The sequence below is a fragment of the Heteronotia binoei genome, chromosome 10 (assembly GCF_032191835.1).
Source record: "Heteronotia binoei isolate CCM8104 ecotype False Entrance Well chromosome 10, APGP_CSIRO_Hbin_v1, whole genome shotgun sequence".
Classification (NCBI taxonomy): Eukaryota; Metazoa; Chordata; class Lepidosauria; order Squamata; family Gekkonidae; genus Heteronotia; species Heteronotia binoei.
In genome coordinates this window covers 2,795,735-2,823,083 of record NC_083232.1, presented here as the reverse complement: position 1 = coordinate 2,823,083, position 27,349 = coordinate 2,795,735, and the positions used below count along the sequence as shown (strand labels likewise).

The 27,349-nt window shown below is 49.6% G+C and overlaps 1 protein-coding gene across 1 annotated transcript in view; it reads right to left on the bottom strand.

Moving 5' to 3' along the window:
• Positions 1-27,349, bottom strand: part of MAP4 (microtubule associated protein 4) — a 359,198-nt gene that overhangs the window by 266,654 nt on the left and 65,195 nt on the right. Inside the window, exon 2 of the mRNA XM_060247898.1 lies at positions 19,668-19,716. The gene's annotated coding sequence lies outside the window, so the exon portion shown is untranslated. The remainder of the gene's footprint in view (positions 1-19,667; positions 19,717-27,349) is intronic.

Genomic DNA, 27,349 nt, shown 5'->3' with positions numbered 1-27,349 from the left:
GATACAGAGTGTTGGACTGGATGGGCCATTGGCCTAATCCAACATGGCTTCTCTTATGTTCTTATGTGACACAGAGTGTTGGACTGGATGGGCCATTGGCCTGATCCAACATGGCTTCTCTTCTGTTCTTATGTGACACAGAGTGTTGGACTGGATGGGCCATTGGCCTGACCCAACAGGGCTTCTCTTATGTTCTTATGTGACACAGAGTGTTGGACTGGATGTGCCACTGGCCTGATCCAACATGGCTTCTCTTGTGTTCTTATGTCAGAGTCTTCAAGGAGGTAAAACTGAAAATAACCATATAGCTGCCTTGGGAAGGTAATAGGCTATCAAAAGCAGAATCACATTGTATGCCCTAAGCTCTCTGAGCCGGTAGAGAGAATTAGAGACTTGCTGACGAGCCTGCTAACCGGCAGTACGATAACCAAGTAAGAGCACACAGAGTGCCAGTAGCAAGCTGCTCAAATCCAAGCGGGTGTACTCAGTTATCAAGGAGGCTGAGGCTGGTGAGCCTGAAAAACTTTAATCTACCTTGACAGCCCTCCCACGCTCAAGAGCTTCTGTTCCACAAGGACTTGCATATCCAGAACAGAAGGGCTCCGGGAGGTTAAGGGCGCGTGACAAAAGATGCTGCCTGCAAAGTTGGCGTATTTGCAAAGACAGCCCCTTTTGTCGCCTCTCGGCAAGTCCTTTAAGTCCTCCAGCTACAGAACTGTGCGTGTTTGGCCTTCGACAGCGTCACGAATATGAAGGCATATCTACTTAACCACAAAGCTTTGTGGCAGAGAGCAGCAGTTCAGCAATAAGCAAGCCCGCCTTCAGGAAAAAAAAACCAATTAAAGAAAACTGAACATTATTGAAAGGAAAAGCAGACCTCTGAACAATGCACATGTTATATCAGCAGCGCTTCACTGTTCCTATTCTCATTTTTCTTCCATGCTTTCACAAGAGGGATTATTTTCCACATTTAAAAAAAAAATACTTCATGCTGCTCAGTATTTTTTGCCTGTTGGAGCAGCAGCTATCATTCCTGAGCAGAGGGAAGAAGGGGTAGATTTATTATTAATTTATTACGTTAGATTTATATCCTGCCCATTCTACAAAGATTCAAGGCAGCTAACAACATAAAATACAGGCAACGTTAGTAAACAATAGTAGGAGAGCCAGTTTGGTGCAGTGGTTAAGTGTGTGGACTCTTATCTGGGAGAACTGGGTTTGATTCCCCACTCCTCCACTTGCACCTGCTGGAATGGCCTTGGGTCAGCCATAGCTCTGGCAGAAGTTGTCTTTGAAAGGGCAGCTGCTGTGAAAGCCCTCTCCAGCCCCACCCACCTCACAGGGTGTTTGTTGTGGGGGAGGAAGGTAAAGGAGATTGTGAGCCGCTCTGAGACTCTTCGGAGTGGAGGGCGGGATATAAATCCAATATCTTCTTCTTCTTCTTAAGATGATATTGGATTTATATCCCGCCCTCCACTCTGAAGAGTCTCAGAGCAACTCACAATCTCCTTTACCTTCCTCCTCCACAACAGACCCCCTGTGAGGTAGATGAAGATATTGGATTTATATCCCGCCCTCCACTCCGAAGAGTCTCAGAGCAGCTCACAATCTCCTTTCCCTTCCTCCCCCACAACAGACCCCCTGTGAGGTAGATGAAGATATTGGATTTATATCCCGCCCTCCACTCTGAAGAGTCTCAGAGCGGCTCACAATCTCCTTTACCTTCCTCCCCCACAACAGACCCCCTGTGAGGTAGATGAAGATATTGGATTTATATCCCGCCCTCCACTCTGAAGAGTCTCAGAGCGGCTCACAATCTCCTTTACCTTCCTCTCGCACAACAGACCCCCTGTGAGGTAGATGAAGATATTAGATTTATATCCCGCCCTCCACTCCGAAGAGTCTCAGAGCAGCTCACAATCTCCTTTCCCTTCCTCCCCCACAACAGACCCCCTGTGAGGTAGATGAAGATATTGGATTTATATCCCGCCCTCCACTCTGAAGAGTCTCAGAGCAGCTCACAATCTCCTTTCCCTTCCTCCCCCACAACAGACACCCTGTGAGGTAGATGAAGATATTGGATTTATATCCCGCCCTCCACACTGAAGAGTCTCAGAGCGGCTCACAATCTCTTTTATCTTCCTCCCCCCCACAACAGACACCCTGTGAGGTAGATGAAGATATTGGATTTATATCCCACCCTCCACTCTGAAGAGTCTCAGAGCGGCTCACAATCTCCTTTATCTTCCTCCTCCACAACAGACGCCCTGTGAGGTGGGTGGGGCTGGAGAGGGCTCTCACAGCAGCTGCCCTTTCAAGGACAACCTCTGCCAATGTCAAGGTCATTCCAGCAGGTGTATGTGGAGGAGTGGGGAATCAAACCCGGTTCTCCCAGATAAGAGTCCGCACACTTAACCACTACACCAAACTAGCTCCCCAAAACATTTAAAACATCAAAACATTAAAACAGTAAAACAATCAAATAAGATAGTCCTAAGACCCAAATTCTTTTCTGCTTCACTTTAGCTATTAAAAATACACTGAGTAAATCATGTGGGGAAAAGCCACGGCTCCTTGGGCCCTGTAATTCTGCAGCTCCGTGGCGCAGCGTGGTAAAGCTGCAGTACTGCAGTCTGAGCTCTCTGCTCACAACCTGAGTTCGATCCCAGTGGAAGCTGAGTTCAGGTAGCCAGTTCCAGGTTGAGCTAGCCTTCCATCCTTCCGAGGTCAGGAACATTCCGAGATCAGTAAAAAAGCTTGCTGGGGGGGGGGGGAGTGTAGATGACGGGGGAAGGCAATGGCAAACCACCCCGTAAAAAGTCTGCCGTGAAAACGTTGTGAAAGCAACGTCACCCCAGAGTCAGAAACGACTGGCGTTTGCACAGGGGACCTTTCCTTTCCTGTTAATAAAATGTTTCTAGCCTCTGTAGATTTAACAGTATGCTGGAAACTGTGTGGGCATGCTCACTAGATGTCTTAAAAACTGAAGAAGTTGCCGGATGTGGGTTCCAGCAGCTGGAGGGGCAGAACTTCAGCACAGTTCCTTGTTTCTTCCCATAACTAGCAATCCCAGAATTATGCATATGAATAGCGAGGTCGTTAGCTTTGCATGCAAATGACATACTTCAGTTTTCCTTGGGGGAGAAGGTTTCGTTTGCTCGCTTTAAGCCCCAAGAAGGTTCCACCCAGACAAACGCTTGCAGCCTCGAAATCTCTGACGGGATATGAACCTCCCTACAAGCAGGAGCTTCTCCCACCCAGGCAACAACACACAACACCCCACCCGTAGCCCTTATTGTTTCGGGAATGTGTTTTTCATTGAATGCAGCTGCAACTCAGCCTACCGGGAAATGCTTTCAACACGGGCTTCAGCTGGATAAGCTATTGTTTCCACAAAGCACCAACCCTCTGAACCATTTCCTCCTTGCCAAATGCCTTGGAAATCACCACTTCCACTTCCGATTAAGGCTTTGCTTAATGTCCTCCCCTCTCCCTCCCAAACACTGAGCAGCCCTGAGAAGACTGAAATTGCTGCACGAACTGACCATCTCACGACACAGCTCTCCCTGCACTGTTTCAGATCTGATCCCAGAGGCTTCTCATTAAACTGCACTATCCCAGAGATGGCTTCCAGCTAACGCAGTCAACCCACACTGCGATACGAAATTTAGCTGCGGCCACAGCTTAACACCTATTAGGCTTTGAGTGATATGGCCTGCATTTGATATGATAGGAACACCATCTTCAAGTCCTTGAAGGGCTGTCCAATAGAGGAGGGTGTGGAATTGTTTTCTGTGGCTCCGGAAGGTAGGACCAGAACCAACGGGTTGAAATTAAATCAAAAGAGTTTCTGACTCAACATTAGGAAGAACTTCCTGACTGTTAGAGCGGTTCCTCAGTGGAACAGGCTTCCTCAGGAGGTGGTGGGCTCTCCTTCCTTGGAGGTTTCTTAAACAGAGGCTAGATGGCCATCTCACAGCAATGAGGATCCAGTGAGTTTAGGGGGAGGTGTTTGTGAGTTTCTTGCATTGTGCAGGGGTTAGACTAGATGGCCCTGGAGGTCCCTTCCAACTCTAGGATTCTATGATTCCTGACCATTAGAGCGGTTCCTCAGTGGAAGAGGCTTCCTCCTTGGGAGGTGGTGGGCTCTCCTTTCTTGGAGGCTTTTAAACAGAGGCTGGATGGCCATCTGACAGCATTGAAGATCCTCTGAATTTAGGGGGAGGTGTTTGTGAGTTTCCTGCATTGTGCAGGGGGTTGGACTAGATGACCCTTGAGGTCCCTTCCAACTCTATGATTCTATTAGGAAGAACTTCCTGACCATTAGAGCAGTTCCTCAGTGGAACAGGCTTCCTCCTCAGGAGGTGGTGGGCGCTCCTTCCTTGAAGGTTTTTAAACAGACGCTAGATGGCCATCTGACAGCAATGAAGATCCTGTGAATTTAGGGGGAAGGTGTTTGTGAGTTTCCTGCATTGTGCAGGGGGTTGGACTAGGTGACCCCGGAGGTTCTTTCCAACTCTATGATTCCATGATTTTTGGAAAAGCGGGGAAACCAGGCACATGGGTAAAGCTTGTTGCGCCAATTCTACCAGTATATTTTCTAGGAAAACTTTTGCGCAGGTTCCCAGACCGCTAAAGAAATAAAATAAAATCCAAGGCTTCTCAAAATGTGAAGCAGCCCCAGGCAAACCTGGAGTCTGGCTAGGGAATTCAGGGAAGAGAGAACTACTGAACCCTGGATTCAACACTTCGTATCTTGGCAGCTACATTAAAACAATGGGTTTTTTTGAAAGACAGGGAGGAAAAGTTTAATGGAGGCAGACTTTTTTAAAAAATGGGATGAAAAACGCCGGTGCCAAAATCCAGCTCTAGTTATCTGAACTTTCCCCCTCTTTTGAGGCCACTAAATAGCAATCCACAGGCCAGAGACAAAACCAGCAGGTTTGGAGATAGGATTGCCAAGTCCAATTCAAGAAATATCTGGGGACTTTGGGGGTGGAGCAAGGTTGTGACAAGCATTACTGAACACCAAAGAGAGTTCTGGCCATCCCATTTAAAGGGACCGCACACCTTTTAAATGCCAGTTTGGAGAGCCAGATTGGTGTAGTGGTTAAGTACGCAGACTCTTATCTGGGAGAACCAGGTTTGATTCCCCACTCGTCCATTTGCACTTCCTGGAATGGCCTTGGGTCAGCCATAGCTCTAATAGAGAACCAGTTTGGTGTAGTGGTTAAGTGCACGGACTCGTTTCTGGGAGAACCAGGTTTGATTCCCCACTCCTCCACTTGCAGCTGCTGGAATGGCCTTGGGTCAGCCAGAGCTCTAATAGAGAGCCAGTTTGGTGTAGTGGTTAAGTGTGCGGACTCTTATCTGGGAGAACCGGGTTTGATTCCCCACTCCTCCACTTGCACCTACTGGAATGGTCTTGGGTCAGCCAGAGCTCTGGCAGAGGTTGTCCTTGAAAGGGCAGCTGCTGGGAGAGCCCTCTCCAGCCCCACCCACCTCACAGGGTGTCTGTTGTGAGAGAGGAAGGTAAAGGAGATTGTGAGCCCCTCTGAGACTCTCTGGAGTGGAGGGCGGGATATAAATCCAATATCTTCTTCTTCCTGCCATAGGAAATAATGGCGGATAGGGGGACTTTCTTTGGGGGCTCACAGAATTAGACCCCCTGGTCCAATATTTTTGAAACCTGGAAGGTTTTTTGAGGAGAGGCATTGGATTCCATACAGAGAATTTGGTGCCTCTACCTCAAAAAACAGCCCCCCCCTCCAAGTCCCATATACCTGCAGATCAATTCTCCATTATTTCCTATGGGAATAAGTCTCCATAGGGAATAGTAGCGTTCCCAGCAAACATTTCTCTACCCCCCCCCCCATTTTCTGATGACCCTGAAGCGGGGGGAGGGCCTCCAAACTGGGGGATCCCCTGCCCAATTTGGAGATAATGCCCCCCACAAAAAAGCTTGAGTATATGTGTGTATGTGTACAGAAAAATCAGTAGACTCCTTGTCGGGGTATCTCATAAAGATACATTGTCCTGTTACTTCTAGGAATTGTTTGGGAGTCTTGGGGCCACTACCAAAAAGGGCCCTGTCTCTCTTTCCCCCCGCCCCCACCCAGTGGACATGCATTCTCCCAAAGACTTAAAATGGTCACCAGCTTTCTTATTTAGACAGAAGCACCGAAGGGGAACACAAGCAGCTTATTCACGGGTGTTCTTTAAAGATTTATTTGAATCGAATATTTGTCACAAATTCTCCCCACGGCAAGGGAGGCTATATCAGACAAAAGTGCCCAACGTTTTGCCTTCCTTTGTTCAGCTTGTGATAGGGAAATTATCTGCGGGACCCAAGGAAATAAAACTAGAGAAGGGGACTTTGTTCTTTTAGGGGGGAAAAGGGGAGGGGAGGAGAGTTAATAAAGCACTTCCATTCTGCTCTGTGCAGAGCGATCGCCTGCTAAGCCGGAGCCCAAAGAGGAAAGGCGCGCAGCTGTCCTTGTCAGCTGCTTTCCTTTAATAGCAGGCGCATCAGAAAGGAAAGCTGCTTCCATTGAACTAAAAGCACGGCTAGGGAATCGCGTATTAGTCCGAAGCCATTTCTGTAATGGGGCTGCCGCCTTTATTGTCAATCAGGAGTCGAGCTAAAGCTGCTGCCTTCCCCCTCCCACACCGCAACCCACTTGATTCAGTGCCAAGCGAGGGCTGGCTTTCTAAGTGCTCGAGGGACCTCTGGGGCACAGGACAGAACCGCACAGCTGGGTTTGGGCTCTTCTGGCACAACAGCACTTAGGAGGAATCCCGGGCATCGGGTCAAAGCCCAATTCCCATGTGTACCCTTGTCTGAACAGCCTGGACCATGAAGACAGCTAGGGGGAGGGGATTCACGGAACTTCACCCTTTTCCAAGGGGATCCTCAGCCTCTGAGCCAGTTTGGTGTCATGGTTAAGTGTGCAGACTCTTATCTGGGAGAACCGGGTTTGATTCCCCCCTCCTCCACTTGCAGCTGCTGGAATGGCCTTGGGTCAGCCATTTCAAGGACAGCTGTCGTAGGAGTTGTCCTTGAAAGGGCAGCTTCTGTCAGAGCTCTCTCAGCCTCAACCATCTCACAGGGTGTCTGTTGTGAGCGAGGAAGGTAAAGGTGATTGTGAGCTGCTCTGAGACTCTGTCTATGAACGGGCAGCTTCAGGGAGAGCTCTCTCAGCCCCACCAACCTCACAGGGTGTCTGTTGTGGGGGAGGAAGATAAAGGAGATTGTGAGCTGCTCTGAGATTCTGTCTATGAAAGGGCAGCTTCAGGGAGAGCTCTCTCAGCCCCACCAACCTCCCAGGGTGTCTGTTATGGGGGAGGAAGATAAAGGAGATTGTGAGCTGCTCTGAGATTCTGTCTATGAAAGGGCAGCCTCAGGGAGAGCTCTCTCAGCCCCACCAACCTCCCAGGGTGTCTGTTGTGGGGGAGGAAGAAAAAGGAGATTGTGAGCCACTCTGAGATTCGGAGTGGAGGGCGGGATATAAACCAATATCATCATTATCTTGTGGACATGGAACGAACAGCTATGCTCACTCATTGGAGGTGGCGGAACGTGCTGTCAAGTCACAGCTGATTTACGGCAACTCTCCATGGGGTTTCCAAAGCAAGAGATGAGCAGAGATGGCTTTCCGCTGCCTTCCTCTGCGAGCAACCCTGGTCTTCCTGGGCCGCCTCCTCCTCTCCTCCCATCCAGGTACTAACCAGAACTGACCCTGCTTAGCTGCTGCAGGAGACAGGGCGGTGGAGTCTGATAAAATGAGGAAGACGAACCTCTTCTCCCCATCCCTTGGAAGAGCTCACGCATCGGTCGATGTAACAGCAGAGACACCCAACACAACACGAACATTTCTGCTGTCTGTGCTCTGTTTTCGTCCCGTGAAACAAGGGGAGACCAGGAGGCGCCCAACAGCGACAACTTTGGTTCCAAGGAGAAGACCTTGGAAGGATTTTAACTGATCCTGTGAGCGACCAAAAGCCATACGGCATGGAGGGGCTTCGTGGTCATCTTGGCTCGGAAAGGGCTACAGCTGCACTGAGTGTAGGGGAGGAGCCACGGCTCAGTGGAAGAGCCTCTGCTTGGCGTGTAGAAGGTCTCAGATGCAGTCCCCAACATCTCCAGTTAAAGGACCAGGCAGTAGGTGATGGGAAAGACTTCCTCCGTCTGAGACCCTGGAGAGCTGCTGCCGGTCTGAGTAGAAAAGACTGATCTTGATGGACCGGAGGTCTGATTCAGTAGAAGGCGGGTTTGTGTGTTCAACAGCAGCCAGCAGTAAAAGAAAGAACGCAAAGGGACAACAGAGCTCATGAGCCAAAGTTCTCTGGCCACTGTAAGAGGCTGCTGAGCACTGATCCCACTATCCGAGGAAGCCAGGAGAAACACATGCTGGCTCTTAACTCTCGTTCTTATTGAAGAAGAGATGTGCCTAAGTGCTCAAGGCCAACCCGGACAAGTGGAGCGCAACCCCGAGGAAAACACTGAAAGAACAGTAGGTAGGGAGAGACCCAGTATGAGCTTACAGACAAACTGCAGATCTTGATGAAGCTGAAACACACACAGGCGCTGTTGCACAAACACACCACATTCTACTGATTTTGTAACTGTTTCTGAGATCCAAAAGATAAAAAATTGGAACCAGGTCTCCCCAGAGCCTTTCTCACCCGCATCTTTGCCATGATACATCCCTCAGTTGTGCCATCTATCAAATGGAAGTTTGTAACACAAAACTTCCCAAGAGCTTGGCGGAATCAAAGGGGCAGTTATTACTTTTTCATTAGAGTAAAAAAGATAAAGGTAGTCCCCTGAGCAAGCGCCAGTCGTTTCCGGCTCTGGGGTGACTTCGCATCACGACGTTTTCATGGCAGACTTTTTACGGGGTGGTTTGCCATTGCCTTCTTCAGTCATCTACACTTTCCCCTCAGCAAGCTGGGGACTCATTTTTACTGACCTCAGAAGGACGGAAGGCTGAGCCAACCTTGAGCCGGCTACCTGAACCCAGCTTCCGCAGGGATCGAACTCAGTTTGTGAGCAGAGCTAAGGACTGCAGTACTGCAGCTTTAACAGGGGCTCTTAATGGGGCTCTTAAATGGGGCTCTTAAATGGGGCTCTTAAAAGGAAAGCTTTAACAGGGGCTCTTAATGGGGCTCAGAAGGACGGAAGGCTGAGCCAACCTTGAGCCGGCTACCTGAACTCAGTTTGTGAGCAGAGCTAAGGACTGCAGTACTGCAGCTTTAACAGGGGCTCTTAATGGGGCTCTTAAAAGGAAAGGTCCCCTGTGCAAGCACCAGTCGTTTCAGACTCTGGGGTGATGTTGCTTTCACAACGTTTTCATGGCAGACATTTTATGGGGTGGTTTGCCATTGCCTTCCCCAGTCATCCACACTTTCCCCCCAGCAAGCTGGGGACTCATTTTTACTGACCACAGAAGGACGGAAGGCTGAGTCAACCTTGAGCCGGCTACCTGAACCCAGCTTCTGCAGGGATCGAACTCAGGTCGTGAGCAGAGCCTAGGACTGCAGTGACTTCTGAAAAAGCAGGGAGGGGGGAAATCACTGGTGATTTCTAAGCTCCCTGTTTCAATTCAATTAACAAGCCAGCAAACTTCAAATTCCTCTGTGCTGCTCCCTTGTCCATGGAATGTTCTCTCACCGGTCAAGACTGCATGACACACTTCTGGGATCCACGCAGTGAACACACACACAAAGATACAGGCTTTAAGGGGGCACAAATTTCCTAAACAGACACTGGTTCCATACAGGAACAAGTGTGCACAACTTCACGCAAGCTGAGCATGCACAGGGTTTGGGTTTGTTTGTTTTTTTACTTTGTTTTGGTTGCCCACGCAGCACTAGGAAATTGTGGCTGCTGAAAAAGGGGAAGTGACTATGTAGATCAAACAACATCACAACAGTAAAGATAACTCAAAGCACAGCAAAAGGGCCTTAACCAAATCAGCGCACGTCACGGGAGGAAGACCATCCCTGCAGAAGCCTGGCCAAACAAAGCCTCCACCTCATTCAGAAGGACCACAGCCTCTGCCTTTCTCCGCCTAAACTGGCAAAGGACTGGGAGACTAACGTCTGCACAGAAATGAGTCACGCTTTCAGAATAACGCAGCCCACTGAATACAGCAAGCCAGCCCTCTTGCTTACATACCTTTTTTATTTAGAAACCCTGTCCTCAGGTGTCCAGCCCTGCTTTCAGCTGGAGTGGAAACACAACATGCAGTGGCAGCTGGCACATGGCAGCTATTTTCTTCCTCCTACCTGCCAGCTTGCTCCTGACATTTGGGAAGTGAAAAATCACCTAACCCCAGGTGCAGTACCACTACTAGGTATGGAGGTACCTTCGGAGGGCAGCCAAGCTGAATCAGGCTGTTCTACTGAGAGCCAGTTTGGTGTAGTGGTTAAGTGCGTGGACTCTTATCTGGGAGAACCAGGTTTGATTCCCCACTCCTCCACTTGCAGCTGCTGGAATGGCCTTAGGTCAGCCATAGCTCTCGCAGAAGAAGAAGAAGATATTGGATTTATATCCTGCCCTCCACTCCGAAGAGTCTCAGAGCGGCTCACAATCTCCTTTCCCTTCCTCCCCCACAACAGACACCCTGTGAGGTGGGTGGGGCTGGAGAGGGCTCTCGCAGCAGCTGCCCTTTCAAGGACAACCTCTGCCAGAGCTATGGCTTACCCAAGGCCATTCCAGCAGGTGCAAGTGGAGGAGTGGGGAATCAAACCCGGTTCTCCCAGATAAGAGTCCGCATACTTAACCACTACACCAAACTGGCTCTCCAAACTGGCAGGAGTTGTCCTTGAAAGGGCAGCTGCTGTGAGAGCCCTCTCAGCCCCACCCACCTCACAGGGTGTCTGTTGTGGGGGGAGAAGATAAAGGAGATTGTAAGCATCTCTGAGACTCTGTCCTTGAAAGGGCAGCTGCCGTGAGAGCCCTCTCAGCCGCACCCACCTCACAGGGTGTCTGTTGTGGGGAGAGAAGATATAGGAGATTGTGAGCCGCTCTGAGTCTCTGATTCAGGGAGAAGGGCGGGGTATAAATCTGCAGTCTTTGTCTTCTACTACTACTAGTAGCTCCTTAGAGACCAGTAGGATTTTGAGGGTATAAGTTTTCAAGAGTCAAAGCTCCCTGCCTCAGACAGGTATGGAGTCTATTGTGCTTACATGGATGCATGTCTTCACGCACAAATTCTGCTACTCCTTGATGGCAAAGGCTCTCTCCAAAGTATTTAAGCTTGTCTTCATTCATTCAAAACAGCACTCCTTAAACAGAATGTTAAACTAAGTATGAGAAAGCAATAAAACGGTAATATGTCGAAATGTGAGAACGTCTGTCAATCACTCTATTATATAAGCCCGGGTCAAAAAAGAGGGCATTAGTTTCTAAGAAGTTTTTCCCGTCCAACTAATTTACCTTTAAACACGAAACATACATATACCGCTTTCCCACGCTAATTTAACCCAGATCAAAGGTTTTCTGAATTTGTTAATTTTACTATTCTGCTATCGGTTTTTCACTTTGTACCACTTGGCAACCCAAAACCCACCAGCTATATGTGGTTCTGCTTACCGTACCTCATTCCTCGTCCAAAGAAGTGTGCATGCACATGAAAGCTCACATTCTGAATAAAACTAAGTTGGTCTTAAAGGTGACCTTGACTCCTACTTTGTTCTACTACTTCAGACCAACACGGCTGACTATTTGGATCTATATACATATAATGCCTACAAGCTATATGTAGCTCTGCCCACTGTACCTGATTCCTCATCTGATGAAGTGTGTTCTGCTGTTCCAGACCAACACAACTGCCCACTTGGTTCAATCCAAGAGTCAAAACCACAACCTGGAAGCAGGGCGAGTGGAGGCGAGGTCAGGAGTAATTAGACGCGTTGCTCCCACAGCCCTTCTCTCTGTCTCTCTGCCCTTTATAAAAGAGATGACCATCTCGCAGCTGGGTTGCATTAGGCAGGTGTGTGCACTCTCCTCCATAACTATTCAGACCCAGGTGTCTCTGGGCTGCTAATCACGCACTCTGTCTCCTTTCCTGCATCTCAGGTTGGGTCTTCTTTCATCTAGAGAGCCAGTTTCCTGTAGTGGTTAAGTGTGCAGACTCATATCTGGGAGAACTGGGTTTCATTCCTCACTCCTCCACTTGCAGCTGCTGGAATGGCCTTGGGTCAGCCAGAGCTCTAATAGAGAGCCAGTTTGGTGTAGTGGTTAAGGGTGCGGACTCTTATCTGAGAGAACCGGGTTTGATTCCCCACTCCTCCACTTGCACCTGCTGGAATGGCCTTGGGCCAGCCAGGGCTCCTGCAGGCGTTGTTCTTGAAAGAGCACTTCCTGGGAGAGCCCTCTAAGCTCCACCCACCTACAGGGTGTCTGTTTGTGGGGGGAGAAGATATAGGAGATTGTAAGCCACTCTGAGTCTCTGATTCAGGGAGGGCGGGGTATAAATCTGCAGTCATCTTCTTCTAGTGGTTAAGTGCGCGGACTCTTATCTGGGAGATCTGGGTTTGATTCCCCACTCCTCCACTTGCACCTGCTAGCATGGCCTTGGGTCAGCCATAGCTCTGGCAGAGGTTGTCATTGAAAGGGCAGCTGCTGTGAGAGCCCTCTAAGCCCCACCCACCTCACAGGGTGTCTGTTGTGGGGGAGGAAGAGAAAGGAGATTGTGAGCCGCTCTGAGACTCTTCGGAGTGGAGGACGGGATATAAATCCAACATCTTCATCTACCTCAAAGGGTGTCTGTTGTGGGGGAGGAAGGTAAAGGAGATTGTGAGCTGCTCTGAGACTTTTCGGAGTGGAGGGCAGGATATAAATCCAATATCTTCATCTACCTCACAGGGTGTCTGTTGTGGGGGGGAAGGGAAAGGAGATTATGAGCCCCTCTGAGACTCTTCGGAGTGGAGGGCGGGATATAAATCCAGTATCTTCATCTACCTCACAGGGTGTCTGTTGTGGGGGGGGGAGGAAGGTAAAGGAGATTGTGAGCCCCTCTGAGATTCTTCGGAGTGGAGGGCAGGATATAAATCCAATATCTTCATCTACCTCACAGGGTGTCTGTTGTGGGGGGGGAGGAAGGTAAAGGAGATTGTGAGCCCCTCTGAGACTCTTCGGAGTGGAGGGCAGGATATAAATCCAATATCTTCATCTACCTCACAGGCCCTCTGTTGTGGGGGGGGGGAAGGTAAAGGAGATTGTGAGCCCCTCTGAGATTCTTCGGAGTGGAGGGCGGGATATAAATCCAATATCTTCATATACCTCACAGGGGGTCTGTTGTGGGGGAGGAAGAGAAAGGAAATTGTGAGCCGCTCTGAGACTCTTCGGAGTGGAGGGCGGGCTGTAAATCCAATATCTTCATCTACCTCACAGGGTGCTTGTTGTGGGGGAGGAAGGTAAAGAGGATTGTGAGCCCCTCTGAGACTCTTCGGAGTGGAGGGCGGGATATAAATCCAAAATCTTCATCTACCTCACAGGGGGTCTGTTGTGGGGGAGGAAGGTAAAGGAGATTGTGAGCCGCTGTGAGACTCTTCAGAGTGGAGGGCAGGATATAAATGCAATATCTTCTTCTATGCTGAAACAGCTCTGGAGACAAGAGAGGCGAGGTGGGGTTCTCACTGGTTCTGGGCCAGGGGCCTGAACAGCTGAGAAGCTCCTGTGAGACTGTGAGATGCCGCTTGGCACAGTTGCGGTAGCCTTCTGCAGCGAGTCATCCTCCACCAACTGGAGCTGGGACCTTCTTTGCCCGTCTGTTCGTCCTCAGAGGCCTTTGCCTCTACGGGCTGGCTGCATCTGGCTGATACACAACAACTACCTTGAAAAATCCTTACGCGTGTACGTGCAGGATTATCCAAAGGGAAGTCTGGCTGCTCAAGCGCAGTGGCGCCTTAGAGATCAACATGATTTGCAGAGTCTAAAGCAGGGATGTCAAACTCATTTGTTATGAGGGCCGGATCTGACAAACGAGACCTTGTCGGGTCAGGCCAGACCATGTTGGGCCAGGCTATGTGAGTACCAATTAAAGATTAAGTAATAGAGATATAAACTTTATAAAGGACACAATGAAAGATTTTTGAAAAAAAAAACAAAAAAAACCTTAAAACATTCTTAAAGCATTAGCACACACTGGTCTTAATGGTGCTCTCTTTGTATGTCTCCCATGGGATCCAGGGAACTGGGCAAAGGAAACTCCGACTCTTTCCTTCCTTCTCCAGGGGACCAGGAGGGGGAGGAGCCTCAGCCAGTAGAAGGAAGAGAGGCTTGGCTCAGTAGCTCCGCTGTGCGATGGAGAGACCCTGGCAAAGAAAGCTCTGCCTCCCGCTGCCTTCCTCCCCAAGGGAGGAGGCCTCAGCCAATCGAGAAAACAGAGGCTTTGCTCTGTAGCTCCTGTGCAACTGAGGAAGCCTGGCAAAGCAAGCTGTGATGCAGAAGGAAGCAAGAGAGAAGGAGAAGGAAGCAGATGACAGTCAGTTGCTCAAGACCCTGATAGGAGCTAATGCTGTCCCCCTCAACCCTGCGGCAATCTACACATCTTGGGAGCGTTCCGGAGTTTAGACTGACTGCAAAGATGCCAACTGACAGGCGCAGATTTTTCCAAAGCGGGAACAACTCTCTGGGATGCAGCCTCTGCGTCTCCTGATCCAGCCTCTTCCTGTCTCAACCAGTCTGCTGCGAGATGCCTGCTGTCTGCGCTGCCTTGACCAATCACAAACGCCATTCTCATTGAGACTGACACAGGCTCCCTGAGAAGCAAGCTCTGCTTTCTGACTCCTCTCTGTTGTTCATGTGCACCAACAACATCATTGCCCTCTCACTGGCTAAGAGCCCAGGGCAAATGGCCCACCGATCCAGAGGGCACTGATGGAACTCATTCATTCACCAAGCTGCAAAGTGGGGCTCTTTAGCTTGGAGAAACGTCAACTGCGGGGTGACATGATAGAAGTTTACAAGGTCATCCATGGGATGCAGAAAGTAGAGGAAGTCCTTTTCTCCCTTTCTCACAATACAAGAACTCGTGGACATTCAATGAAACAGCTGAGCAGTCAGGTTAGAACAAATACAAATACAAGTTGATGGGGTGTGAACTGGCAGAGACTGACCAAGAGAGAGATCTTGGGGTCGTGGTAGATAACTCACTGAAAATGTCAAGACAGTGTGCATTTGCAATAAAACAGGCCAACGCCATGCTGGGAATTATTAGGAAGGGAATTGAAAACAAATCAGCCAGTATCATAATGCCCCTGTATAAATCGATGGTGCGGTCTCATTTGGAGTACTGTGTGCAGTTCTGGTCGCTGCACCTCAAAAAGGATATTATAGCATTGGAGAAAGTCCAGAGAAGGGCAACTAGAATGATTAAAGGGCTGGAGCACTTTCCCTATGAAGAAAGGTTGAAACGCTTGGGACTCTTTAGCTTGGAGAAACGTCGACTGTGGGGTGACATGATAGAGGTTTACAAGATAATGCATGGGATGGAGAAAGTATAGAAAGAAGTACTTTTCTCCCTTTCTCACAATACAAGAACTCGTGGGCATTCGATGAAATTGCTGAGCAGACAGGTTAAACCGGTTAAAAGGAAGTATTTCTTCACCCAAAGGGTGATTAACATGTGGAATTCACTGCCACAGGAGGTGGTGGCGGCCACAAGTATAGCCACCTTCAAGAGGGGTTTAGATAAAAATATGGAGCAGAGGTCCATCAGTGGCTATTAGCCACAGTGTGTGTGTATATATAAATTTTTTTGCCACTGTGTGACACAGAGTGTTGGACTGGATGGGCCATTGGCCTGATCCAACATGGCTTCTCTTATGTTCTTATGAACGAATAAAAGGAAGTCTTTCTTCACCCAAACAGTGATTAACACTTGGAATTCACTGCCACAGGAAGTGGTGGCAGCTACAATCATAGATAGCTTCAAGAGGAGATTGGATAAGCATATGGAGCAGAGGTCCATCAGTGGCTATTAGCCACAGCGTATTGTTGGAACTCTCTGGCTGGAGCAGTAATGCTCTGTATTCTTGGTGCTTGAGGGGGAGGGCTTCTAGCCCCACTGGTGGACCTCCTGATGGTACCTGGGGGTTTTTTTGGACACCATGTGACACAGAATGTTGGACTGGATGGGCTTTTGGTCTGATCCAACATGGCTTTTCTTATGTTCTTATGTTCCTCACTGTGTCTTCAGAGACATGGATTTGTTGTCAGCAAGGAGAAGAGCTGTCTGATTACGGAGCAAGAAATTCTCCCTCTGGGTACTGATGGAACTCTCTTTCTGGGGCAGGGATGCTCCGTATTCTTGGTGCTTGAGGGGGGCACAGTAGGTGGCCTTGTAGTGTCCTGGCCCCACTGATGGACCTCCTGATGGCATCTGGGAGTTTTTGGGCCACTGTGTGACACAGAGTGTTGTACTGGATGGGCCATTGGCCTGATCCAACATGGCTTCTCTTATGTTCTTATGTTCAGATGGTCCATGCTAATTCTGGTCTCTTTCCCCAGCTACTTTCAGTGGGTTGCTGTCATCTGAAAATCGGCTGGTGTCATGGAGGCTATCAAGACAACTAAGCTATGTGCATCTTGGATACAACAGGTACTTGTTTGCGTTGCTGTCTGGTTATCAGATTCTGATGAGAAAATTACAGCTTCTGTAGAGGCTGGCATGGAAACCTGCTTACAATTTCAGATCCAAGCAAGATCCTAGCACCCGGAGCAACTGTGCCAACATGATCAGGCCCTCTGCACCTTTTCTTTAGGACCAAATGCAACCATGATTGAATCATTTACGGGCTCTCCTGCAAGTGGAAGACGGTAAAAGATGTGTCTGTAAGTGGCCCCGGATGGAGAATTCCTTGCTCAGTAATCAGATAGCTCTTCCTTGTGCTGACAACAAATCCATGTCTCTGAAGACACAGTGAGATGCACTTCGCAACTTGGCAAATGAATAACAAAGACAATTTGTTACAAGGACGACCGACGTCCCCTGGACACACAAGAGCCCCACAGCATCTTTGTAAATACCCATGAGGCAGGGAGAGTGCCCTGTATTGGAAGTGCCTCCCCACTTAGGCCAAATAAGGGCACTCCCTGTGTGCTGTTAGGAATGTGTTATGATGGGACTCAGTGAAGTCCAAAGCTGGAAGTGCTCCAAGGTCCAAGTAGCAGGTCTTGTCCGGCTCCCTCTTCTTCGGGGAGGAACGGTGGCTCAGTGGTCGAGCACCTGCTTGGGAAGCAGAAGGTCCCAGGTTCAATCCCTGGCATCTCCAAAAAAGGGTCCAGGGAAATAGGTGTGAAAAACCTCAGCTTGAGACCCTGGAGAGCCGCTGCCAGTCTGAGAAGACAATACTGACTTTGATGGACCAGGGGTCTGATTCAGTATACGGCAGCTTCATATGTTCTTCTGAGCGCCCCCACCACAAGCCTGGAAGGAGTACTAGAGCAGCCAGATGCTATAGATCAGGGGTGGCCAACGGTAGCTCTCCAGAAATTTTTTGCCTACCACTCCCATCAGCCCCAGCCATTGGCCATGCTGGCTGGGGCTGATGGGAGTTGTAGGCAAAAAAACATCTGGAGAGCTACTGTTGGCCACCCCTGGTCTATATTTAATTGTAGCAGAGGGCTACAAAATCCAGTTTGGAGAGAAGAGGAAGAAGAGGCTTGCCAGTCCTCCAGTCTATGGGCTTCAGGGCTCACAACATAGTAAGATCACAATAAAACCAATAAAATACAACCGTTTTATTTATTTACGTTATATTTGTATCCCGCCCATTCTATGCAGGGGCAAGGCGGCTAACAACATAAAATACACAATAAACAATATTAAAACAGTAAAACAATAAAACTATCAAAGAAAATGGCAATGGTGCTACTTCATCTATTCAGGAGGATCATATCATATTTTCCTTTCTCAACACGTACAGATCCTAGGTAGTTAGTACTGAAGCGATCCAGATGTGGTGGCAGCCCTCTCCCGTTAGATTTCATATGCCATCCAAAACAGTTCAGTCTTGCAGGCCCTGCGGAACTGCAATAAGTCCCGCAGGGCCCTGATAGCTTCTGGGAGGGTGTTCCAGAGTATTGGGGCCGCCACCGAGAAGGCTCTTGCTGTGGTGGAGTTAAGCCTAGCCTCTTTTAGCCCAGGGACAGCCAAAAGATTTTGAGAACTTGATCAAACAATTAAAAGTGGGCAAGACCATTCAGATCCCAGGAGGCACTAAAATACTAATAACCCAAACCTCCTTCAGCATTTCAAGTGGGCTTCCACCATTGACAGCCACTTCTCCAGCCACTGGCAGGTAAGGAAAAGAAGCCTCCAAGGTGACCTTATTGAAATACTTCACTGAAGCTCATCCCTTTGAGACCACAGAAAAGTCACAATAAGGAGCAATAGAAACTTCTACAGACATATTTGCGGGGTTGGAATCTCCTGTGTACACTGAGGCTTCAAGAGGGGACTGGATAAACATCTGGAGCAGAGGTCCATCAGTGGCTATAAGCCACAGGATATAGGTGGAACTCTCTGTCTGGGGCATGTGATGCTCTTTTTTCTTGCTGTTTGGAGGCAACAGTGGGAGGGCTTGTAGTGTCCTGACCCCACTGTTGGACCTCCTGATGGCACCTGGGTTTTTTGGCCACTGTGTGACACAGAGTGTTGGACTGGATGGGCCATTGGTCTGATCCAACATGGCTTCTCTCATGTCCTTATGTCTGGGGCAGTGATACTCTGTATTCTTAGTACTTTTGGGGGGGCAACAGTGGGAGGGTTTCTAGTGTCCTGGCCCCACTGATGGACCTCCTGATGGCACCTAGTTTTTTTGGCAACTGTGTGACATAGAGGGTTGGACTGGGTGGACCACTGGCCTGATCCAACAGGGCTTCTCTTATGTCTGAGGCAGTGATGCTCTGTATTCTTGGTGCTTGGGGGGAACAGTGCAAGAGCTTCTAGTGTCCTGGCCCCACTGGTGGACCTCCTGATGGCACCTAGTTTTTTTGGCCACTGTGTGACACAGAGTGTTGGACTGGATGGGCCATTGGCCTGATCCAACAGGGCTTCTCTTATGTCTGGGGCAGTGATACTCTGTATTCTTGGTGCTTGGGGGAAACAGTGCAAGAACTTCTAGTGTCCTGGCCCCACTGGTGGACCTCCTGATGGCACCTAGTTTTTTTGGCCACTGTGTGACACAGAGTGTTGGACTAGATGGGCCATTGGCCTGATCCAACGTGGCTTCTCTTATGTTCTCATGTCTGAGGCAAGTGATGCTCTGTATTCTTTGTGCTTGGGGGGGCAACAATGGGAGGGCTTCTAGTGTCCTGGCCCCACTGGTGGACCTCCTGATGGCACCTGGGGGTTTTGGCCTCTGTGTGACCCAGAATGTTGGACTGGATGGGCCACTGGTCTGATCCAACATGGCTTCTCTTATGTTCTCATGTCTGAGGAAAGTGATGCTCTGTATTCTTGGTGCTTGAGATGAGCAACAGTGGGATAGCTTCTAGTGTCCTGAACCCACTGTTGGACCTCCTGAAGGCACCTGGGTTTTTTGGCCACTGTGTGACAGAGTGCTGGATTGGATGGGCCATTGGCCTGATACAACATGGCTTCCCTTACGTTCTTAAGCATGCATCATGGCATAAAAAAAGCAGTTCTTACCTTAAGCAGATGATCTGTTAATGTGTCGTGAATATCACAAACTGCTGGTCTGAAAAATTAAAAAAAACAACAACACAATAATTGATGTTTCAGCAACTGCTCCGGCTTCAGAATGTACACATCAATAGCTTGGCTATCAGAGGAACCCAGGAAAACCACACCCCCTTTGTAATGATGTTTACTGCACCATCTTGGATCTTCTGGTCCGTATGGCCTCGCCTTTGCCTCTCCCAGAGGCAAGAGTGTCATTAAGTATTAACCCAGTCCTAGGTGCTTCTTCAACATAAACTTCCATTACAGTAACAGCCCATATAGCCGCCCATTACGGCAAGCGATGAAATGCACCAGACTCTGAAACGGCGTAGAACCCTTTCTGCAAAACGAACGCACGGCTGTTCCCAGCAGAGAAAGGAAGCTTTTAAATGCTTGCACAGTCATTGCTGATCAAGTATACAGTGACATAACCACGGAGCGTTAAGCACTTTGAAGACGTTACAACAATATACGGCAACGCAGGAGCAGCTGAGTCAGACCACTGGTTCGCTGAGCTCAGACCTATTTCCTCTAACTGGCAGGAGCTCTGCAGGGTCTCAGGCAAAGAGGGGTCTCCCCCCAGAACCTGCTGCCTTCACCTAGCAGTGCCGGGGTCTGCACCTGGGACCTTCTCCAAGCAAAACATTTGCCTCTGCTCCTAAAGCAAGGCTCCTCCGGCAGACCAGTGGTCCATACCCAACCATGAAGGAGATATTGGATCTATATCCCACCCTCCACTCCTAATTTCAGAGTCTCAGAGTGCCACACACTCTCCTTTCCCTTCCTCCCCCACAACAGACACCCTGTGAGGTGGGTGGGGCTGAGAGAGCTCTCCAGAAGCTGCCCTTTCAAGAACAACTCCTGCAAGAGCGATGGCTGACCCAAGGCCATTCCAGCAGGTGCAAGTGGAGGAGTGGGGAATCAAACCAGGTTCTCCCAGATAAGAGAGCTATGGCTGACCCAAGGCCATTCCAGCAGGTGCAAGTGGAGGAGTGGGGAATCAAACCCGGTTCTCCTAGATAAGAGTCCATGCACTTAACCACTACACCAAACTGGCTCTCTATTAGAGCTATGGCTGACCCAAGGCCATTCCAGCAGGTGCAAGTGGAGGAGTGGGGAATCAAACCCGGTTCTCCCAGATAAGAGAGCGATGGCTGACCCAAGGCCATTCCAGCAGGTGCAAGTGGAGGAGTGGGGAATCAAACCCGGTTCTCCCAGATAAGAGTCCATGCACTTAACCACTACACCAAACTGGCTCTCTATTAGAGCTATGGCTGACCCAAGGCCATTCCAGCAGGTGCAAGTGGAGGAGGGGGGAATCAAACCCGGTTCTCCCAGATAAGAGTCCGTGCACTTAACCACTACACCAAACTGGCTCTCTATTAGAGCTATGGCTGCCCCATGGCCATTCCAGCAGGTGCAAGTGGAGGAGGGGGGAATCAAACCCGGTTCTCCCAGATAAGAGTCCATGCACTTAACCACTACACCAAACTGGCTCTCTATTAGAGCTATGGCTGACCCAAGGCCATTCCAGCAGGTGCAAGTGGAGGAGGGGGGAATCAAACCCGGTTCTCCCAGATAAGAGTCCATGCACTTAACCACTACACCAAACTGGCTCTCTATTAGAGCTATGGCTGACCCAAGGCCATTCCAGCAGGTACAAGTGGAAGAGTGGGGAATCAGACCCAGTTCTCCCAGATAAGAGTCCATGCACTCAACCACTACACCAAACTGGCTCTCTATTAGAGCTATGGCTGCCCCATGGCCATTCCAGCAGGTGCAAGTGGAGGAGGGGGGAATCAAACCCGGTTCTCCCAGATAAGAGTCCGTGCACTTAACCACTACACCAAACTGGCTCTCTATTAGAGCTCTGGCTGACCCAAGGCCATTCCAGCAGGTGCAAGTGGAGGAGTGGGGAATCAAGCCCGGTTCTCTCAGATGAGAGTCCGCACACTTCACCACTACACCAAACTTGCTCTTAACCATGCCAGTGGTTTCAGAAAAAGCAAGTAATGCTGTGCCATGAGACCAAAAGGAAGTTCAAATGTAGAAACTAATAACCGGCTACCAGCTCCCGATACCGACTCAGATCATCCTGGGGCAGCTGAAAAGCAGAGAAAGAGATACCTTCTTCCAGACAGAAGCCAGGATTTTGACAGAAACACCAGCCTTATTAAGCCAGAAATTCCCCAAGAAACCACTGAGGTCCATCAGCCTCATGGGGCAGAACTACTCCTTGCCCCCCCCCACCTCTGAAGATCTTTGAAGCCCCGAAGCTAGATTTGATCCCAGAAGCATCTCAGAGGCCAACAAGATTTTCAGAGCTTTCGAGAGTCAAAGCTCACTTCTTCAGATACCCCAAAACTCTTATTTGTCTTTAAGCTGCTACGGGGCTCAAATCCAGCTGTTCTAGTGCAAACCGACACAGCTGTCCTCTGAGTATCTTAGAAGCCCCACGTCGGCCTAAATCTCATTGGCTGGAATGCAAACTAGACCCAGAGCCAGGTCTGCGACAGGGGTTCTGGCGCCCCTAGGCCGAGGCCTGTTCCCCTGACCCACCCCTGGTCATTGGGCTGCGCGCACTTCGCACAAGCGCTCAGGCAGGCCATCCCCTGTTTCAAAGGGAGCCGGATGGCCTGAGCACTTGTGGGAAGCATCATCGGTCGTATGCACTTTGGGCGTGGGGAGGCGGAGGGGACGGGGGGAGGCGGAGGGCAGCGGGGGGGCGGAGGGCAGCGGGGGGAGGCGGAGGGCAGAGGGTAGGTAGGCCGCCTATTTGGCTTACTCCCACACGCTGGCCCTGCCCAAAGCCATGGGATAAGGGAATGGTTGAGTTCTCATTAATCCAGGATGGAAAAGCCCAACGCCACCAACATTTCTCCGTTGACACACAAAAAAATGCAAACAAATTTATTTCAAAATGGTTCCTCTTGAGGCTCTGGAAAAGGCTGCATTTCAGGACTAACCGAGGGCCCGAAATCCATGAATTCCAGTAGCAAGAGGGCAGAGAGATTACTGCAAATGCAGCAGCTGTGCGGAAAGAGAAGCTGCAGATGAACTAGTAGTGAACCCTTTGCCCCTTTCCGGGAGGATGCTCCACCCCAGCTAAGCCTATAACCATCGGACTGGCAGAGGTTTCAGAGCGACAGATGCAGCTGCAGGACGGAGACCTGCCCACCTCCAGCGCCACCTCTCCACGAACCTGCACCAATCCCTTCGTCTCCTCGTTCAGCTTCCAAATCCTGCCTGCCTTGGATGGACGGCACCGGACACAAAGCTGCTGCGGTGAAGTTTTAATAAGCTGTGTGACGTTTCCCAGGGCAAGAAAGAGGAGGAGATCACTCCCCGCCGCCCCTCACGGATAACTGCAGGAAGAGAACCCAGATCAACCCAGGAAAGACCACCTTGTACCTAATGCTGAGCCTGGCCTTTATGTAGATTACGGGCCAGGGGGGTGGGGGTGTGTGTTTTTTTGCAGGGAAATGTGAAAACACCGAAATATCAGTGGAGAGTGAGTTTAACTCCCCTCCCCAAACAGTGGCATGTTGTCTGCGCTTGCACAGGCAAAATAAACCTATTCTCTCTGAGCAAAGAGAGGAATGGAGGCTGTCCTGGCCCCTTACCGCCACTGAGGCTCTAGTGCTGCAGGCAGGTGGAGGAAGAAGAGAGGGAGCAGGTGGGAGGAGGAAGAGCAGGAGCAAACCAAGAGAAGGAGTAGCGCCCGGACAGCAGGCAAGCAGGCTGGCCTGGCATCAGGGGGAAGATGGGATCCCCCCACCTCGAGAAGGGAAAGGAGGAGAAGGAGGAAGAAAAGGAGGAGGAGGAGAAAGAGAAGGAAGGAGGAGGAGGAGGAGAATTGCAGATTTATATTCCGCCTTCTCTCTGAATCAGAGACTCAGAGTGGCTTACAATCTCTTTTATCTTCTTCCCCCACAACAGACACCCTGTGAGGTGGGTGGGGCTGAGAGAGCTCTCACAGAAGCTGCCCTTTCAAGGACAACCTCTGCCAGAGCTCTGGCTGACCCAAGGCCATTCCAGCTGCTGCAAGGGAAGGAGTGGGGAATCAAACCCGGTCCTCCCAGATAAGAGTCCGCGCACTTCACCACTACACCAAACTGGCTCTCTTAGGGGTCTCCACTTGTTATATTAAGCAACCGGCATGTTCCCTGAAGCCTCCACAGAGACTTTCATTGCCTAGGAGTGCCAACTCCCACCCCATGTATGCATGTTTGTTTTAAAACCCCAGTCATGGTAGCTCCTCCATACCCTCTGTGACATGGCATGGTTGTTTTAGGTCACACGCAGCACGCGCCGGCTGCCAGCCAGTCTGGCTGTTGCCTCACACCCAATACTTTGGGGCAGTTGACTTTCAGATCTGCCATTCCTGATTTTCTCATTGATAAACCCCAGGGAATCCGCCTCGCATGGAAACCACTGGCTCAGACGCAGAGCTGGGGTCCTGGAGGGTCATCTGCCCAGGGCAAGGGTTCTTTCTTCTCACACACCACGCAGACAGACACAGCGCCTCCATACTTCTCTTCCGGACTCAGCTACATTCTAGCTGTGTGCGGCCTTCCTCAGAGTGCCTCTTTTCTCTGTCTCACAACAGTCATCTATCCTGGGGAAACTCTTGGGATGACTGCAGGGGTGGGGGGGGGGAGAGGGGTGTTGTGGGGGGGCACAAAGTGAACGTTTTGACGCAAGCTAATTAGGCTGCTTTTCCCATCCTGCCATTTCTCTCTGCCCCCGTGAGAGGAAATTTCCTCTCATGCGATGTTCAGAAGGTTACGATCCTGGGCATATTCGATCTGACAGCCAACTGGAAGCAAAGTTTTAATAAAAATAGCAGGCTGCCAATAAGAGGGCCACGGCACTGCCAAAAAGGATGCCTTCAACTTTGGTTTCACAGCATGACGCCTTTCATCAGCAGAGCTTCAAAGAACACAAGGCTATTAACAGACCCCAAGAGAACTGAAGAGGCTCAGTCAAAGCTACCCAGATGTCACCCGGGGCCAAGAGCATGGCTCCCTCCCTCACTCAGAGCTCAAGGGGACAGCTACGGTTGCCAAGTAGGCACCCTTCTCCTCCCCCCACTACATTCCGCCCCCCCATGCAACATCCAGTAATCTGGACTAGAAGAACTTTATCAGGAGGTCATCCAGGATTACAATTTGCTTTATTAGTTTAACTGGTTCTATCAATTTTAACGTATGTATCTCTTATAGATTGTTGTACATTAGGAAGAACTTCCTAACCGTTAGAGCGGTTCCTCAGGGGAACAGGCTTCCTCCTCGGGAGGTGGTGGGCTCTCCTTCCTTGGAGGTTTTTAAACACAGGCTAGATGGCCATCTGACAGCGATGAGGATCCTGTGAATTTACAGGGAGGTTTTTGTGAGTTTCCTGCGTTGTGCAGAAGGTTGGACTAGATGACCCTGTGGGTCCCTTCCAACTCTATGATTCTGTGATCTCAACTGATCAGGATGTGAGGGGGGGGGCTCCGACAAAGGAAAATGCTCCATACAGGAGAGAGAACCAGCCATAGAGAGTCGCAGTTATGGCATATAGAGTACCTAGTATTCTTGTTTTTAATTTGAAGGATGCTCTATGGTATTTGAGAGAGCCAGTTTGGTGTAGCGTTTAAGTGTGCGGACTCCTATCTGGGAGAAACAGGTTTGATTCCCCCACTCCTCCACTTGCAGTTGCTGGAATGGCCTTGGGTCAGCCATGGCTCTCACAGGAGTTGTCCTTGAAAGGGCAGCTGCTGTGAGAGCCCTCTCAGCCCCACCCACCTCACAGGGTGTCTGTTGTGTGGGGAGAAGATATAGTAGATTGTAAGCCGCTGAGTCTCTGATTCAGCGAGACGGGCGGGGTATAAGTCTGCAGTCTTCTATTTCCTGTATTTAGTAACTCTGCAAGATCACTATTATTCCTCTCTTATGGATGGGGAATAAAAGCCTAGAATGGCTTTCCTTAGGAGACACCATGAAGCCGCGACAAAGCGCTTTCCGCCCAAGTCCAAAAAAATCTGCCTTGGACCGCACTGAATCTCATTTTAGGGCACCACATTTTCTAAAGTAGAACAGGCCGGTTCTCCGCTAAAAAGCCCTCAGTCTCTTCAGAACAATTTCTTTGGCCAGAGGAGACGGTCTTTGCCCCCGATAGTAATCCTAGCTTGTCCAAAGGACAGGGCCAGATACAAAGCACCTCTTGGTTATGCACTATCTTCTCGCTGGGCTCCTGGCCAGCGTCTGGCCTTGCCAAGGTCTTAAATCAAGTGTTTGCAACCAGGAGCAGGGCCGGCTCACTTTCCGCACAGGTCAGGCGGCCAAGTTTCGGACACATCCCTGCTCAGACTCAAGTTACTGTTCCGCAGTGCAGAGAAACACACACACACACACAAAATTAGTTGTCAGTTTCAAATTATAGCACCTTTCTTTAAAAGCCTTTGCAAACGCAATTGGAAAAAAAGAAATATGCTAAATCCTGACCCTCTTTTGAAACTGAGGAATAACCTTCCACCTCATGTAGTTAAAGGCTAAGCTGCCGGGGAGGGGGAATATCCAACTTCTGAGCGGAGCATTATTTAAGTGACTTAGTAAATCAAACCCTATATGGCCGAGGACCTGCCTACCTTAGGGACCGCCTCTCTCCGTATGTTCCCCAGAGAGCACTGAGATCTAGTTCCCAAAATCTCCTAAAAATCCCTGGACCAAGGGAGGCCAAACTGAAAGCAACGAGGGAGCAGGCCTTCTCAATACTGGCTCCCCACTGGTGGAATCAGCTACCGGAGGAAGGGCGAGCCCTGCGGGACTTTAACCAGTTCCGCAGGGCTTGTAAAACTGTCCTCTTTCAACAATCATATAAGGTGGAACCCTGAAAGTGACATCTGGCCATCTGGATATATATACTACTGTAAAGTAGCACCTCTAATTTATTGTGGTTTTTTAAATATTTATGTAACTGTCTTTTAACTGTATTTATTAACTGCATTTTATTATATGTATTGTATTATTATAATCATGGTACACACCATGTCTTGTGAGCCGCCCTGAGCCTGCCTCGGCGGGGAGGGCGGGATATAAATAAAAACGTATTATTATTATTATTATGTATCATATTTAGCATTATGAGCGTCCATCTGGACCCTGAAATCCTATTTTATGCCCTCCAACCACCTAAACGCCATAATGTGCTCAGTTCTCAAATTATAACCGAACAGCATTGATTCCTCTGCACTATTTTTGCCTAGGGACTACTATTTTTCGTTCTGTGCACGTAGATTAAGTCCTGCTTTGTTCAACAGGAGTTGCTTCCAAAGAAGCTCACACAGGACCGCAACCTTGCTTGGTATCCTCACATGACCACAGAATGCCAAGCAAAGACAGTCTGGCTGGGTCCAGATGTCACAATAATCCCGTTCATAGAACTATAGATGGATTAAGCTGTAACGTAAATGTCATGTCTGACTGCAAGCTGCCCAAACCCGCAGGCTGTTTGTGTCTGCTGAAGTGAGATTCTAAAGCAGGGATTTGGACCCAGTTTTTCGCTGTGATTTTCCACTCCACCCCATGACAGAAACCCCAACAGAAAAGAGTCAGAGTCCAGCAGCAACCTAAAGACCAACAAAATTTGTGGCAGGGCTTGAGCTT